This window comes from Dermacentor andersoni, chromosome 2, assembly GCF_023375885.2.
Source record: "Dermacentor andersoni chromosome 2, qqDerAnde1_hic_scaffold, whole genome shotgun sequence".
NCBI classification, from domain to species: Eukaryota; Metazoa; Arthropoda; class Arachnida; order Ixodida; family Ixodidae; genus Dermacentor; species Dermacentor andersoni.
Genome location: NC_092815.1, coordinates 41,339,043 through 41,357,677, shown reverse-complemented (window position 1 = coordinate 41,357,677; position 18,635 = coordinate 41,339,043). Strand labels below are relative to the sequence as shown.

The window sequence follows — 18,635 nt, the reverse complement described above, 5'->3', positions numbered from 1 at the left end:
TCAGGGTCAAAAAGCATCAAAAGCAAATTGAAGCGAGGTGAACATACATATTCATTCTCTACGCCAGGCACGTACTCAAGGGGGGGCCCGGGGGGGCCCGGGCCCCCCCCCCCCCCCCCGAAATCAAGTGGCATATCCCCCCCCCCCCCTCCCCACCCACGCCATCACTCCTCACACATTCCTAAAGCGCCGCCAGATCAATGTTGAGACTTGGCAGTTGTTCATCGGTCAGCATTATGCTGCCTTTTTCACTCCTTTTAGATGGCGGTAGTTATCGGCATCTCTTGTAATGTGAAGGACAGTTTTCTCATAGATTTCGCACCCGTGCGATTAACTCGAGATGCGTTCAGTTGTCACCATCTATTCAACCGTCGCGCGCATAGCTGTTGCTTTTGTTAGTTCAACCTTCTTTGTTTAGGCTGATCCTGGGACCAGGAGAGGGATGCGGCTGTTACTCAGCTGGTCTGTACTCTCATGGAACGAGTTGCGGCCGGAGAAAACGCCAGTTGCGTTTAACTTATCCCTTTGCTTCATTATTTCCTTGAGTTACGGCTCGCCGCGACGCTGGCAGATGCGCCGGAAGCGCTGCCCGGAACTATATACACGTGATATGGGTTAGATAAGGTGGGAAATAAAATAATGTGAAAGAGCGTCCATCATGAAACCCTGCAATAACCCTTAAACCCATAAGCAAGATGACTGCCGCCCGTTACCTCGTCTGTTTTTCTCTAATTGCATAGCACTTTTCGTGCAACTGGAAACAAAAATCGCAAAGAGTTGAGAAATTAAGCGATCTACTAAGGGAGAGAGCCAAGGCAACAACCAAACTGCGAGCAAAAGCGAATAATAAAAAAGTTAACCGTTCTTTATGAGAATATTTATGGATCAACATCTTTTTATTTAAAAAGGAAATAGAGAAAACGCCGCCGGAAGTGGAGAACAATTGCTTGTTTTGAATGACGCTTCTACAGTTATCGGTCGAACCGCCTCACGTAGCCGCTTCTCTGCTGTGCTTATGTGGTTGTTTTTCTTACCTTTCGCGGTGAGCGCAGTACGTCTAGAATCGCAGAGTCCTGCGCTCTACGCGGTTGTATGGGACTGGTGGCCGCACAGCGTTACGCAATTCGCAGAACTGTTAAAACTGATCAACAAGGCGAAAATAACTGATATTCGAAACTATAACATGAGAAAGACTGAAGAAGCCGTAAAAAATGAACGCAGCCTGAAATCAGTAAAAAGGAAACCTGGCATAGTACAAACCATGATGTATGCACTAAAAGATAAGAAGGATAATATCATCAGCAATATCGAAGTTATAGTAAAAGCAGCGGAAAAATTCTAAGCTGACCTGTATACAGTACCCAGAGGAGTCGCGATACCTCACTTAGACACAGTAATGAACAGGATACAGAAACTCTCCTATATCTAGCGATGAGGTCAGAAGGGCCCTGCAAGACATGAAACGATGAGGAGCGGGAGGAGAAGGTGGAATAACAGTCGATTTAATCAAAGATGGAGGAGACATAATGCTTGGAAAACTGGCGGCCCTTTATACGAAGTGTCTATCGACTGCAAGGGTACCAGAAAACTGAAAGAATGCAGACATTCTATTAATCTACAAAAAAGGAGACGTTAAAGAATTGAAAAATTATGGGACCATTAGCTTGCTTCCAGTATTATATAAAATATTTACCAAAATAATATCCAATAGAATAAGGGCAACACTGGATTTTGTCAACCAAGGGAACAGGCTGGCTGCAGGAAGAGATACTTTACAATGGATCACATCCATGTCATCAATCAGGTTATCGCGAAATCGCAGAGTACAATAAGCCTCTCTATGTGGCTTATATAGATTACGAAACGGCATTTGATTCAGTAGAGATACCAGCAATCGTAGAGGCACTACGTAATCAAGGAGTACAGAACGCTTACGTAAAAAGCTTGGAAAATATTGTACATGCGTGTGGTATTTGTTTTTGAACGAGGCGCGTAGGCGCCATCACTCCACAAAAGAGGAGGAAGAACTAACTGGGCTCGCGCTGTGAATCTAACCGGTCAGCGCTGCAACCGTTGTTGTAAATATAATCTGTAAATAGTTTCTCGTCTTACTGGCTCGTCTTTCGCGTAAGAATATCTACAGAGGTTCTACAGCTACCTTAATTCCACACAAGAAAAGCAGGGAGATACATATAGAGAAAGGGATCAGACAGGGAGACACAATTTCTCCAAAGCTATTCACTGCGTGTTTAGAATTCAAGCTATTAAACTGGGAAGCCTTAGGAGTAAAGATCGACGGCAAATATCTCAGCAACCTTCGGTTTGCCGATGACATTGTTCTATTCAACAACAATGCAGACGAGTTACAACAAATGATTGGCGACCTTAACAAAGAGAGTGTAAGAGTGGGGTTGAATATTAATATGCAGAAGATTAAGATAATGATAAATAGCCGGGCAAAGGAACAAGAGATCAGGATCGCCAGTCGGCCACTAGAGACTGTGAAGGAGTACGTTTACGTAGGTCAATTAATCACAGGGAACCCTGATCATGAGAAAGAAATTCACAGAAGAATAGAAATAGGTTGGATCGCACAAGGCAGACATTGCCAGCTCCTGACTGGAAGCTTACCATTATTATTGAAAAGTAAGGTGTGCAATCAGTGCATTTTGCTAGTGCTGACATATGGGGCAGAGACTTCAGAGCAAGTTAAGGACCGCGCAAAGAGCGATCGAACGAAGATTGCTAGGCATAACGTTGAGAGAGAAAGAGAGCGGTTTGGATCAGAGAGCGAACGGGTATAGACGGTATTCTAATTGACATCAAGAAGAAAAATTGTAGCCGGGCAGGTCATGCAATGCGCCGGTTAGATAACCGTTGGACCATTAGGGTTACAGAATGGGTACCAAGAGAAGGGAAACGCAATCAAGGACGACAAAACACTAGGTGGAGTGATGAAATTAAGAAATTCGCGGGCGCTAGTTGGAATCGGTTGGCGCAGGACAGGGGTAATTGGAGATCGCAGGGAGAGGCCTACGTCCTGCAGTGGACCAAGAACAGGCTGATGATGATGATGATGATGATGACGCCGATGATGGAGGTGGTGGGCCCCCCCCGAAAGAAAATCCTGGGTACGTGCCTGCTCTACGCATAGGCTATCCATACTTTTAGAAATAATTGTTAACTCACTACCTCCTTCTCTGTCAAAAATATGATAAACTTTGTCCTGTGTATATATTTAAATATGTTATGTATGTGCATTGTATTTACAGTGGATATTAAAAACAATGTTCAACTGAGGAAGTACGGGTGAAGCAGCCGCCGCTGGTGCTTCTTAGTGTTCCTGTATATGCTCCCGCAGGGAGCAGAGTTGCGCATAGTTCCGCCGCCGTGATCCAGCTCTGCAGCGAAGCCACTCCTCGCGCGCGCAGGAGCCAAATGCCGCGCGGTGTTCCGCCTTTTTCTCTGGTGGTCGCGAGCTACAAGCGCCAATTGTTCGCAGGCGCTTAGCAAATGGCACTTGTTAATACAGGCTACGCTTGAACGAGTCATTCGTGCAGCCGGAGGGGGTGGGCTTCCAACCAACCGAAACTTTGTATGTACCTATGTAAACACGCATATACAAACACACACACGAACGTACAAATATGGGGTGGGACCGCTTTCGATTCCCCAAAATAATATACTCCCGTGGCTCGAACAGCTCCAAAGTTCGCTCGCAAACGCGCAGTTCGTTGCCACAAACAGCGGTGCAATGATTTTCAGCATGCATATGAAGTTGTCTTATCATGGCCAGAAAGCAAGAAATGTTTTAAAGAGTGTTTAAAACTTCACACACGTAAGGTGGACACTTAGCGCATTTTGGCTGCCGAAACCAGCCGATTAATGACCGTCGCCAAGAGACCTATCGTGCCTGCAGTTATGTCAGTGACCGTTAACAGAGCGCCATTTATCACTAACCATCGTTCACAACAGCTGCACGTTTTCGATAGATGCGGTGCAGACACAGATTTAAGCGCATTTCAAATGTTGACATGTGCACATTTTAAGCAAAGCTTACTTTTATTTACTATTACTATTTAGTAGTACTTACTATTTAGTAGTGCTTACTATTTAGTAGCAGCAAATCTGCACATAGAAAAAGATTCAAGATGCAAGAGCTTCTAGCTGCTCCTCTGAACGCACGATCGACGGTCCACTGATTGCAATGGCGATGGTACAGTACTGACGGAAACGACGAGTTCGCATGAGTCGGCGATGCGCCCGTAAAGTTGGCTTCGCAGCGGCGCGGATCATTTGACGTCATTTTTCGCGCTCGGCCAATAGCGGTGCGAGCGGCGCCGGAAAAGGTATGCGCAACTCTGCTCCCTGCGGGAGCATATACAGGAACACTAGTGCTTCTAATGCGCTTGTCCTCCTATTGTCAGGATTTGCAAAAAGAAAGCGAAACTATATACATGAATTAAAAGCAGTGCACGTCCGCGCCAACAGTGATGCAGTAAACTAGTAGCCACAATAAAATTTCAAGTGAAAAGGTAGAGGCAAGTGAAAAGAAACATCAAATGATGTGTGTGACAAAAATCTGGTAATGACACCTTAGATGTGTATTTGGGGGAAGGAGGCTAGGCTGCTTCGGCAGAGCCCCCCCCCCCCCCCCCCCCGCCGGAAAACTCCGGAGGGGGCTCGGGCCCCGGAGCCCCCCTGTAGTCGGCGCCTATGACGGTAGTTATCAGTCATCACTTTAGCGATGACGCAGGTCACGTCACTGAAGCACTTGAAAATGACGAACGGACGCGAGTGCTTGGAAAGAAGCTTTTGAAAAAGTCCCCTCTTACGAACCGGCGTCTCCAGCCACACAAAGCCACCTGTGGCGAATGTGACGGGCAAATGCCGGGCGTCGTAGCGAGCCTTAGCGTGAGCATGCCACGGGTCAGCTCTGAGCAGGGCAAGTCGACGTGCTTCTTCGGCGCGACAAAGGATCTGCCCGACAGAAGCATCTTCGTTAGGCGAAAAAGGAAGTATGGTGTCGAGAGAAGTTTGAGGATGGCGAGCGTAGAGGAGGCAAGAAGGTGCGTATCCCGTTACTTCATGTTTGGCGGTGTCGAAGGCATGCGTGATGAAAGGTATACTACGGCGTCCCAGTTATGCTCCGCTGAGACATACATTGAAAGCATATTTGACGTTGGTACGATTGGTGTGATTAGTTAGGCCTGCCATTGGCTTTCTTGTGGTAAGGCGTGGAATGGCGATATCGGGTTCCACAAAGGCGTAGTAACTCTTCCACAACCTCAGCTATTAACTGCCAACCACGATCACTTATCACCACACGAGGGACCGGCTCCGTGACTGATAATCGAATGCAGTAGGAACGATGAAACATTGGAAGCTGTAGCTGATCGAGACAAGTGCCATTGTTTCAGCGTAGCGTGTTAAATAATCCACGCACACGATTATCCAGCGGCAGCCGGTGGAATACTTGGGGAAGGGACCGCGTAAATCTGTACCGACTTTCTCTAAAGGTGAATTCGGTGGCCTTACCGTTTGCAGAGTGCTTGCAGGAGATGTACAGTATATATGTTGCTTGTGGTTCTGCCAGACATCACAGTTGGTGACGTACTGCTTGGTTGTTTTCCCCAATCGAGGCCAATAGAAACGTTGTCGGAGGCGCTGGAGCGTTCGAGCAAATTCAAGGAGCTCAGACGTAATTTCTTCGTGCATGGCCCGAAGTATACCGCAAGGCGGAGGCATTCTGGGACGATGAGAAGCAGTGGAGTACCGTTAATTGCTAGGATAATTGTTGTGGTATACAGTAGACCATAGACAATCACGAACCACAAATGGCGCAGCCCGTTTAGATCTATGGGTCGCATCAATAATCAGCTTTAGTGAAGGTTAACGCGCTACAGTTCGTTCTCGAAGACGGCGAAGTCACAGAAGTCCGATGAGAGTGCAGCTATGTAGTCGCTATGTAGGGAAGACGAGATAAGCAGTCGGCATCTGTGTGGCGTCGACCACTCTTGTGAGCAGCGGAAAAGTCGGATTCATGAAGCCTCAAAGCCCACCGAGTTAACCGACCAGCTGATTCACGCAGTCCTGCGAGCCAGCAGAGATAGTTATGGTCGGTAACAATCTTGACATGGCGACCGTACAAATATGGTCACAACTTGTGGATGGCGAACAGAACGGCAAGACATTTCAGTTCACTGTGACTGTGTAATTGCTTTCTGCTTTCGTTAGAGTACGACCTGCGTAAACAACGACGTACTGGCCTCGATCCGTCGTGAAACTAGACGAGAACAGTACCAACGTTCACACCACTCGCATGAATATGCAGTTCCGTGAACACCTCCGGATCGAAATGGCGCACAAGTGGCCCATAAGTCAGAATAAAAAAACCAGCTCCTCAAAAGCAGTTTCGAACTGAGCCTCCCATATGCATGTAAGGAGTGTCCTTGCGAAGCAGGTCTGTCAGTGGATAAGCAAGCTGGGCGACGGTCTTGAATAAACCTGCGAAAATAATAACAAATGCTCAGGAAACTGCTAAGGTCTTTTACTGTTTTCGGCTGCTTAAAGTTGCGAACAGCAGCAATCATTTGGGCGTCCGATCGCATACCGACTTTGTAGATGAACTATTCTAGTACAAGGGATTCACACTCACCGAAATGGCCCTTAGACATTAAAATGAGGCAAGCTTATTGAATGCAGTTCAAAGCAACGCCGACACACTCGTTATGCTCGTGGAAACTTCGGCCGAAAATACTCACATCATCTAGATCTAGTCTCCTATTTGAGACCGCGGAGGATTGAGCCCATAAATCGCTCGAAGCTTGCCGAGTCATTACATATGCCAGGCGGCGTGACGTTAAACTCAGAGTGCGTCAGGCGCAACAAAATCGGTTTTTTCCTCTGTCAGATTAGTGCGTCGTCATCCGCATGCGAGACAGCAGGTCAGCCTGCGGTCCGGGTAGAAAAAGTACGAGGCGAAGTGGAGGCACTGAGGCGGCGTTAATGGACGCAAAATCTCCATGAGTTGTCTTTTTCACTATCGTACAGCAGAAGCTGCCCAAGGGCTGCATGCATGACTTCTGAATAACGCCCTGAATAACGCCCTTCTTCTTCAGCGACCTGTTCGGCGAGCACTTTCCGTGGGAGCTATGAGGACTGGTGACGAGGGCTTCTCTTTCTCCTTGCTTCCCTGCCGCGCCAGCGAGGGGACTCCTCAGTCTGCGGGAGTCCTATACGGCCACACCAGCTGCACTGCTGCTCACGCGGGCTCGCGCTGGACAGAACAGCCTCCCACTGTTCGGGGGTTGGGTTTCCGATTAGTGGAAGGTAGGGAGTGTTGGTGCAAGCCCGAGTGGTGTGATACTGCGAGGCATACTCGCCCCAGTGCGGACAATTGTTCGAAGATAGGGCGTGTTGTACGACGTGACAAAGGCTTAGGTGAGGATAGGTGTGTGCAGTTTCCGCCACGCAACTGCCTCCTCCCGAGTGAGGGTTTTATGAGGAAGGGGACATAGACGGCGGGTTTGACAGACGGTATTGTTGGAGAAGGTTGGAGCAGATAACCGTGGGAGATACGCGATAAGATTTCGGACGTGTCGGAGTCGCTTGACCTATGTCGCCACCCCACCCACAACACTGTAGCTTATACGATGTTTGTGCGCCTACTATTTGAGTATGCTTGCGACGTGAGGGACCTGCATCAAAAAGAATCGGTGTAAAAATTGGACGAAGTGCAAGAACATGCACTACGGTTTATTTTCTCACAGTATAGGTGGCAAGAAGCAGCAACACCGCTTTATGTGAAAGCGAGCCTGCATGCCTCTACTTCGCGTTCAGAGGAAAGAAAAACTGCCTCATATATTCTACTAAATCATTAACGAGCTAGTCAGCTTCCATAAATAAATGAGACAACATTTCGAATAGTACGTACTAAATATGATACACACTGTGGGGGATTGGCCAAGGTTTGGATGAAATTAGGCAATCTTTATTAAATACTAAAATTGGTAAAGCTAACTGGAGGAAGTGAACAAAAATAAAATGTTTAAGAATTCAAGACAATCTCTTTGTAGCAATTATATATTCCTCCACGGTTGAGCAAATATCCCTGTGGCACTTTCCAAGAGAGGAGGCTCCTAGAGAAAGGATATTTATAATTGAAAAGCTTAAACCAAGCTGTGTAAATCTTGATTCTAGAATATCTTTTCTTAAAGAAGTAAAACGGCGGCAGAATATGAAAGAATGATCTATTGTTGCATCTTCTCCACAGACTGGGCACAGAGGGGAGGGCACCAGACCAGCCTTGTGACGATAGAAGCTTAATTGTGGTATTCGACAACGTAATCGGGTAAAGATGACTTCAGTTTTTCTGGTGTGAAAGGAATTTTTGGACCAAGGGAATAGGAGGTGTCGATATTCTGAAAAATTAGCTACAACTGGGTTCAAAACGTCTTGAATAATTGTATATCTCCTGAATCTAGTAGTCGTTAGGTAAGCTATTGGAGGAAGTAATGGTAATACAGGGCCACTGAGGGCCGCTCTCGCGAGACTGTCAGCCATTTCGTTCATGACTAATCCTTTATGTCCAGGCACCCAAAGCAATCTAATTAAATTTATGTGGGCAGGCACTAGAGAATGAAATGTACGTAAAGAAGTAGTGGCACCATTTGCTGTGAACGCAGAACATAAGGATAAAGAATCTTATTTTTACTACCGCCGATATTGAGGAATTTAGTTTGCGTAAGGCTAGAACTACAGCTAGGAATTCAGCCAAAAATACGGAAAAAAAAAGTCCGGAATCCTGATTGCAAATGACCAGTCTAGAGCGGGAGAGAAAATTCCAATTCCAGATTTTTCTTCACATTGTGAGGCGCCTGTCGCTATGACCGTACTTATAGATAAACTCAATAAATTGTCCAGTAAATAATTGTTTTCTTCTCCTTCTTCTCAGCGCCGTATTGTTCAACAAGTAGGGTGCCTCGACGAGCGAACAAGGATACCGCGCCGCCTCAAATCAAGCTAAAGGGGCACTACAGATTATTTAACCGCCGGCGGATGATTTATGCGTAGCCAAGTGAAAATATCGTCGTGCAAACATTCTGAGAAGTGGAGGTGTCCATTATAAATGTGAGTATAATGCGAGCGTATGTGACTAAATGGCAGCTGCAGATATACAGAGTTCAGTCACAGCGACGTTGAAATTAACTAATTCAGACAAAAATTTTGTAAACGCTTTAAAAGCCTTACCAAGGTATCGCGTATCTTGCTTGTTAAGGGGCTTAATGCAGACGACATAATCTTGAGATTTTATATATATATATATATATATATATATATATATATATATATATATATATATATATATGTATACAGTTAATAGGCAGTCAATAAGTTCAACTAACCGAATAATCTAAACATACTCAGGGTATTGGTGCACTGTCAATTGTCCTGCTTTCTTCCTGCATTATTAACAAAATCTTTATGTTAGCTGAACTATGGTATTACAAATGAACAAGGAAATAACTAAAAAGTAATTTTACGGTCATGGGTAATGTATCTTTAGATTTGTTCAAGAAGCCAATAAAACAGCGTGCTATGCTAAGTCATGTGGGTTCAACATGAAGTGTCCAGAGTAGATGCTCCAAGAATAATGCTTAGAAACTCAACTTATTTCCCTTGAACAAGTGGTATATCAATAATTTAATCAACGAAAAATAGCACAAGTTTTTGTTGAAAGCTGAGTAAAGTGTGTATGTTGATCAAGTTGTACAAGTCGTGTCCACCAGGGAGGAAAAACGAAAGACGTAGCCAACGGAACGTAGGGGAGAAGAGTGACATGTTAACAAAGAGCATGCGAGGGTTCGCAGCTGCCAGAAGAGTATGTCTTTTGTTCTTTGTTTTCGAGGTCGCACAATTGTTGCATCGACTTCAAAGAACACAAGAGTCACTCTCCTGAAAGGTGCGACCCCTCGCATGCTCTTTGTTAACGTCACCCCTCTCCCCTACATTCGAGTGGCTATGGGTTTCGTCTTTCCTCCCTTCTGGACACGACGCGTAATGTGCACTTGTTGGCGTGTGCGTTATTCACAAACTGCCTACTTCGTTTGCTTTCCTTCGTTTCTTTCTTTCTTTTCATAATTCCACTGTACGTGCGAGCAAGTTTGTACTCGCAGTTGTTTTCGTTGACTTTGACCTGACTCAATGCACGTGTTGGTATTCACGACGCCATTAGATGAACGGGTGCTTGTGGTCATACATTAAGTTTTCTTTTTCTAATAATGCCACTGTGTCTACGCGCAAGTTTGTAAAGTTTGTATCCACGTTTCTGTTTTCTCTATATCTCTCTCCCTCACTTCTTTCTTTTTTACAGAGAAAAATGTATAAATTGAAATCTGTGTGCTTGCAATCGCACTGTTGGTGCAGGCCAGACCCCGGCGGAAACGTCAGTAAAATCCTGTTATTTTTCGTACGCGATTCTCTTCTTGAACACACACACACGCACACACACACACACACACACACACACACACACACACACACACACACACGCACGAATCGGCTAGCCATATACAGCTTCGCTGTAAAAATACACCATATATATATATATATATATATATATATATATATATATATGTGGTGGATTTTTACAGCGAAGCTGTATATGGTTAGCCGATTCGTCCGTCCGTCTGTAACCTGTACGCCTGAAACTCCTCCGGCGCAAGCCCATGCGAATGCGCGAAAAAAAAAATGAGAGAGAAAGAGACGCGCGATTAGCTACACCAGTAGTGACGTCGTTGCTCTCTGTCAGAGCCGAGCGCGCGTGCAGAAGTTTCTCTGCGGCTTCGAAATGGGTAGGCCATGCGTCATACGCACTCCTGAGGAGCAGGCAGCTTTCGATCAGCAACGTTGCGAGCAGAACCGGGAACGAGCTCGTCTACGCCGTGCTGATGTTGCTGCCCGGACACGAGAATAGGCTCGTGCAGCCGATCGCAAGCAGCAACTGCGTACCGAGGATCTGGCAGACCAACAAGCCGTCGTTTAATAAACCGTCGGGAATAACCCAGTGGTAAACACCGGGGCCGCACGTTTCAGCTTCGCTGGTTGACTATCTGTACGGAGTGCTAGGGTGGTTATTTTTTTCTAACTTATGAATCGGCGTTCAGAAAATGCCATGTCACACAGATCATGTAAAACCTTCATGAAGCCAGCGAAGGATCTGCATGGGTCCAATTCATTTGTTTCAAATTAAACCAGACAGTCTGCGGTGGCGAGAAGCTCATGAAGTAAGCTACATAGTCTGTACGTTAACCAGCCTCAACGTGCGTCCTGCTGATCCTGTAATCGGTACGTGGCCGTTTATACGGAAATTTAGAAATAGAGGACCTAAAGGTAGGGACGATAACCAGTGGGTGTACGAAAGAACGAGAAAAGAGTGCAAAACAACACCAGAGGCGTACAAAGCACTTTGATTTCTTGGGCACACAAAGTCGCTCCACAGCTATCGGCATTCATTGTATTGGTGAAACAGACATCAATTCGTGCAGAAGTATCTGATACGTGAGTGGGCGATTTAATCATATTTTGAAAACCACTACATACAGTGCAAATTATCAAGAACGTTATTAGTAACTGGTTGTTCACACAACTAGCTGACGTTTATATCCCCAACGCACACAGACTTCTGCTGATTGAGATATCATAACTGCAATATTCCTCATTACAGATAAAAATGCACGTAGTGGCCCAGATATAGAGCGGTACACCTATAGTAAGGCAACAACCACTGCGCCAGATAGACATACAACGCTTCAATATCAGCATCACAACACAAAAATGAGCAATAACGTCACCAATAATCCCGCTCCTTAAGTATACAGATGTGCCACCTCAACGTCGGATACTCCGCAATCGACAAATATTTCTACAATTTGCCATTCTAAACACTTCACAATCGCACGTAAGCCACGTGTCTGTGAACATTAACAGACTTTCATTTGCATGCACGTCATGCAGATACGTAGTCAATTTATCAACTTTGTTTTGCATGCTGCAAACATTAAGGTGAAAAGGAAATGAAGCTGTCAACGTCACGGGATAAAGACCTAACGCGCCAGTTCAGAGGGGTCAAAATGTGACGCCATTGCGAAAGAGAAGCCAGGTGCTCATTAAAGCTTTGCATTCGTAAACAATTGGTAGCGGATTCAGTGTGTACTTTTCGTGCGACTCGAGTACAAGCCAGATAAGTACCTGGCACCTCATTTGCACTTATAAGTGTTGATCAAAGCTGTGTTTTCATGAAGAAGTTGTGGCGTATTCACTGTGTTCTTTTCGTGCTACTCGAGTGCGAGCCGGATGAGTACCTTGCGCCACACTTGCGCTTATAGGTGCTAATCGAAGTTTTGTTTCGTAACCAAGTGGTGGCGGATTAAGTGCGTACTTTTCGTGCTACTCGAGTACAAGCCAGATGAGTACCTTGCACCACACTTGCACTTATAGGTGCTGATCAAAGCTTTGCTTCGTAACCAAGTGGTGGCGGATTCAGTGTGTTCTTTTCGCGCTACTCGAGTAGAAGGCAGATAAGTACCTTGCACCACACTTGAACTTATAGGTGCTTATCAAAGCTTTGTATTCGTAACCAAGTGGTCGCGGATTCACTGTATTCTTTTCGTGCTACTCGAGTACAAGCCAGATGAGTACCTTGCACCACACTTGCACTTACAGGTGCTGATCAAAGCTTTCTATGCGTAACCAAGTGGTGGCGGATTCAGTGTGTTCTTTTCGTGCTACTCGAGTACCAGCCAGACCAGTACCTTGCATTATACGCTTGCACTTATAGGTGCTGATCAAAGCTTTGTATTTGTAACCAAGTGGTGGTGGATTCAGTGTGTTCTTTTCGTGCTACTCGACTACAAGCCAGATGAAAACCTTGCCCCACACTTGCACTAATAGGTGCTGAGCAAAGCTTTGTATTCGTAACGAAGTGGTCGCGGATTCACTGTGTTCTTTTCGTGTTACTTGAGTAGAAGCCAGATGAGTACCTTGCACCACACTTGCACTTATAGGTGCTGATCAAAGCTTTGTATTTGTAACCAAGTAACGGCGGATTCATCGTGTTTTTTCCGAGGTACTCGAGTAGAACCCAGCGTACCTGCACCACACTGGCACTTATAGGTGCTGGTCAAAGCTTTGTTTTCGTATCCAAGTAGTGGCGGTTTCAGTGTGTTCTTTTCGTGCTACTCGACTACAAGCCAGATGAAAACCTTGCCCCACACTTGCACTAATAGGTGCTGAGCAAAGCTTTGTATTCGTAACGAAGTGGTCGCGGATTCACTGTGTTCTTTTCGTGTTACTTGAGTAGAAGCCAGATGAGTACCTTGCACCACACTTGCACTTATAGGTGCTGATCAAAGCTTTGTATTTGTAACCAAGTAACGGCGGATTCATCGTGTTTTTTCCGAGGTACTCGAGTAGAACCCAGCGTACCTGCACCACACTGGCACTTATAGGTGCTGGTCAAAGCTTTGTTTTCGTATCCAAGTAGTGGCGGTTTCAGTGTGTTCTTTTCGTGCTACTCGACTACAAGCCAGATGAAAACCTTGCCCCACACTTGCACTAATAGGTGCTGAGCAAAGCTTTGTATTCGTAACGAAGTGGTCGCGGATTCACTGTGTTCTTTTCGTGTTACTTGAGTAGAAGCCAGATGAGTACCTTGCACCACACTTGCACTTATAGGTGCTGATCAAAGCTTTGTATTTGTAACCAAGTAACGGCGGATTCATCGTGTTTTTTCCGAGGTACTCGAGTAGAACCCAGCGTACCTGCACCACACTGGCACTTATAGGTGCTGGTCAAAGCTTTGTTTTCGTATCCAAGTAGTGGCGGTTTCAGTGTGTTCTTTTCGTGCTACTCGACTACAAGCCAGATGAAAACCTTGCCCCACACTTGCACTAATAGGTGCTGAGCAAAGCTTTGTATTCGTAACGAAGTGGTCGCGGATTCACTGTGTTCTTTTCGTGTTACTTGAGTAGAAGCCAGATGAGTACCTTGCACCACACTTGCACTTATAGGTGCTGATCAAAGCTTTGTATTTGTAACCAAGTAACGGCGGATTCATCGTGTTTTTTCCGAGGTACTCGAGTAGAACCCAGCGTACCTGCACCACACTGGCACTTATAGGTGCTGGTCAAAGCTTTGTTTTCGTATCCAAGTAGTGGCGGTTTCAGTGTGTTCTTTTCGTGCTACTCGACTACAAGCCAGATGAAAACCTTGCCCCACACTTGCACTAATAGGTGCTGAGCAAAGCTTTGTATTCGTAACGAAGTGGTCGCGGATTCACTGTGTTCTTTTCGTGTTACTTGAGTAGAAGCCAGATGAGTACCTTGCACCACACTTGCACTTATAGGTGCTGATCAAAGCTTTGTATTTGTAACCAAGTAACGGCGGATTCATCGTGTTTTTTCCGAGGTACTCGAGTAGAACCCAGCGTACCTGCACCACACTGGCACTTATAGGTGCTGGTCAAAGCTTTGTTTTCGTATCCAAGTAGTGGCGGTTTCAGTGTGTTCTTTTCGTGCTACTCGACTACAAGCCAGATGAAAACCTTGCCCCACACTTGCACTAATAGGTGCTGAGCAAAGCTTTGTATTCGTAACGAAGTGGTCGCGGATTCACTGTGTTCTTTTCGTGTTACTTGAGTAGAAGCCAGATGAGTACCTTGCACCACACTTGCACTTATAGGTGCTGATCAAAGCTTTGTATTTGTAACCAAGTAACGGCGGATTCATCGTGTTTTTTCCGAGGTACTCGAGTAGAACCCAGCGTACCTGCACCACACTGGCACTTATAGGTGCTGGTCAAAGCTTTGTTTTCGTATCCAAGTAGTGGCGGTTTCAGTGTGTTCTTTTCGTGCTACTCGACTACAAGCCAGATGAAAACCTTGCCCCACACTTGCACTAATAGGTGCTGAGCAAAGCTTTGTATTCGTAACGAAGTGGTCGCGGATTCACTGTGTTCTTTTCGTGTTACTTGAGTAGAAGCCAGATGAGTACCTTGCACCACACTTGCACTTATAGGTGCTGATCAAAGCTTTGTATTTGTAACCAAGTAACGGCGGATTCATCGTGTTTTTTCCGAGGTACTCGAGTAGAACCCAGCGTACCTGCACCACACTGGCACTTATAGGTGCTGGTCAAAGCTTTGTTTTCGTATCCAAGTAGTGGCGGTTTCAGTGTGTTCTTTTCGTGCTACTCGACTACAAGCCAGATGAAAACCTTGCCCCACACTTGCACTAATAGGTGCTGAGCAAAGCTTTGTATTCGTAACGAAGTGGTCGCGGATTCACTGTGTTCTTTTCGTGTTACTTGAGTAGAAGCCAGATGAGTACCTTGCACCACACTTGCACTTATAGGTGCTGATCAAAGCTTTGTATTTGTAACCAAGTAACGGCGGATTCATCGTGTTTTTTCCGAGGTACTCGAGTAGAACCCAGCGTACCTGCACCACACTGGCACTTATAGGTGCTGGTCAAAGCTTTGTTTTCGTATCCAAGTAGTGGCGGTTTCAGTGTGTTCTTTTTGTGCTACTCGAATACAAGCCAGATGAGCAGCTTGCACCATAAAATTGCACTTTATTCCTGAGCAAGCCTTTCGATGACACGCCCATCTCTAATAAGCGCGGACTGCGCGATTTAGCACGTCTCAATAGTCGTCAGCCTCATGAGGTTCTGCATCCACAAAAAATCATCAACAGGAATTTATGCAACGACCCTGCAAAAGAATCAAAATTTCGCCGCTGCGGTCAGTGTGAGCTTCACACGACACACACATGTAAAACACGCGCACACAGAGCCAAATTAAGATTACACGGGATGCGGGGATCCGAGAAAAAAATACGCAGTTCTACCGGAAAGGCGATAGCACCGATTGCGATAGCAAATAAGTAGATAGCTGTACCAAGTAAGGATAATAGTTATAGCTAGCGGCCGTACAAATTTGTAAACATTCGCTTACTAACGAAATTAACAATGATAGAATGCCTAAGCGTGACTCAACGAGGACGTAGAAAGAAACAGACACACGGAGACAGCGCTGTCTTTGTGCGTCTGTTTCTTTGTAAGTCGTTGTTCAGTCTCCCTTACACATTCTGCCATGGGTTCAAACCAACTAGCCTGTCAACGTGTTTTAACGAAATTAACCAGCACGGTGTCACGCGCGCACAAATAAACACGGACACACATCGCTCAATCACAGCGGAAGCTGTCTGTGAAAACGCTGGAGAATCGCGACAGGAGCCGTGAGCCACTTGACCTCCGTGCATCTGTCGCTTCAACGCGTACGAAACGTCGAAAGCACAGCGCATACGAAGCTACGTACCGGCACTACGCGCACTCTGCAAACATCGCAGATCGCTTTGAAGATGAGGCCCGCTCGGTTGCGCACTTCAGCCACGTCGCAGAGCGCTTTCAAGACGCACGAGAGCCGGCAACGCGTCGCTACCACGTCCGCCAAAGGTGTCTACTCAGGCGTCCGCGATTCGCGTGGCCAACGCCGTAGTAGACGCAGCGGTTGCCTCCACTCTGTACGGGGCGGAGGGCGAGGAGGACATCGAGGCATCGTAACAGCCGCCGGAGAAGAACGCCGCTCCTTCCTCGCCTGATAACTCCCCTACTTCGCGCGCCACAGGAGAAGGCACGCATCCGGGCCGCGTATTTCCAATTGCTAGTAGGTACAGCGGGGCGTGGCACTTGCGCAGACGACGGACGTCTGCGCGCATGCGCGAGTAAGAGCGGGTGCGAGAGAGGAAATGTGTGGACTTTTGCTCCTTGAATATAAGACTGCCTAGGCACTGAGGAGTTCCTTAGCGCGTGTTGTATGCCCTTGTCCCTAGTCGTGCCGGCAGAAGTCGCGGGGCGCTCTAGGGCTGAACTTATTATTGCAAGTTGGCGGCTCGACGAAATTATATTTATTCAATCGTGTTTTTACTAATTAGAACAACGTGTCATTATTTCGCATTATTGGCGGAGCCCCCAGGACACCAAAGCGGCAACGGGGACATGAAAGCTAGAACACGGACTGGCCCGTGGGTTGGGGCTCGCAGAGGCCTACGCGTGCCAGGGCAGTACGAGATTTTTATGCGGACATGCCCTGGCACGCTTCGGCCTCCGCGGCACCAACCCACGGGCCGCCCTGCTTCCATCTTTGATCCCCCCCCCCCTACCGCTTGGGTGCCCCGGAGATCTTGCGCCGCCTGCTTTAATATAACCTCAGGTACTCTCCTGAAACCTCCGTTTGCCGGTTACATGTGCCCTCCAGGAGCAGTGCTTGTAAAAAATGCAATCTATCGTAGCTACTAAAAAAGCGACCCGCGACTCATACAATACTAGTCAGAACCTTGCCCCTTCAGACACAGCGATCACCAAATGGGGCGTCCGTGCCCACTGCCTCACCGTGCGGGCAGCCAGCGGCGGAGCGTAAACAAACTGGACCGCACTCCGCAATGCCGGCATGCCTAGAGGACAAACGCGTACAACACGCGTTAAGAAACCTCCTCCGTGGTGCCTAGGCAGACTCATATTTTCAAGGAGCAAAGGCCCCCAGATTTTCTCTGTCGCACCCGCTCTATACTCGCGCCTGCGCAGAAACGTCGAGCGCCGTAAAAAGCGCCACGCCCCACTGTACATACTAGCAATTGTAAAAATGCACCCGGGCCTATTTCCTCAGTCGCGCACGCGAGATTGAACCGCGTTCGCCGGCTCACCGTCACACGCTTTCATTCATACGGAACCTCACGGCGACGGCGACGGCTGAAATTCGCCCGGAGTGTCCATATAATTGCTATCGCAGTAAAAGCAACATATTTGCAGAGCCTGGGCACGAAACCTGGATGCCAAATGTGTGTTGTGTTGTTTTAACTGATCTAAAGTTATAACTCAGCTGATATAGTCGACTCTTTCGCGGAACTCACCTCCCGTGCAAACGTTTGACCATGCTTGTAAACAAACTTATATCATTTTTTTTTTATTCGAGCTGAAATATAAACTCCTCATGCTGTGTTCTCGAATGTGATCGTTTACTATATGCCTAATAGGATCCAGCGTTTTATAACTAAGCAAAAGAAAAATATTAAGACATAATAAACAAAATTAAAAGCACACAGAAGTTATTCTGCAGAATCCGGTTTAGCTTTTAATCGAGAAAATTCAGTGAGCGAAAGTACACAAAGGAGCTAATACACGGCGATTGGCGCACATGTGCGAGATTTACGTGTGCTCCAATGAAAGGAACCTGGCCGACACTTCAAAACCACGTGTTCAATGCGCAGACGGCATATAAAATGAAGCAGATTTCAGGGTTCTTTATTCATTTGTTTTATTTAGTGAATGAATTACTATACAGGCGTCATTTTTAGGAAATACCGGGCGATGTGCGGGCAATGTTTCACTGAGTGCCGGTTAATTACGGGTTCTGCAAAAAGATTGCGAAAAGAAGCAAGTGGCCTATAAAGCGTTAAACGGCAGTTAACCGCAGTGTTTCCTTGTGTCCCGAAGGAACTCTACGTGACACAAAGTTCACATTCTGTGGAAATGGAAGGGGGAAGAGCGCAACTTGCGGCAATAGTTTGGCGTTTCTGTC

General features: G+C 46.5%; 2 long non-coding RNA genes across 2 annotated transcripts in view; one reads left to right on the top strand and one right to left on the bottom strand.

Moving 5' to 3' along the window:
- Positions 1 to 18,635, bottom strand: part of LOC140215918 (uncharacterized) — a 61,191-nt gene that overhangs the window by 21,904 nt on the left and 20,652 nt on the right. The gene's annotated exons all lie outside the window — the stretch shown is intronic.
- Positions 8,288 to 10,474, top strand: LOC129387734 (uncharacterized). The gene is made up of 3 exons (XR_008614923.2): positions 8,288 to 8,353; positions 8,957 to 9,132; positions 10,376 to 10,474. It is a non-coding gene; the product is annotated as an uncharacterized lncRNA (long non-coding RNA).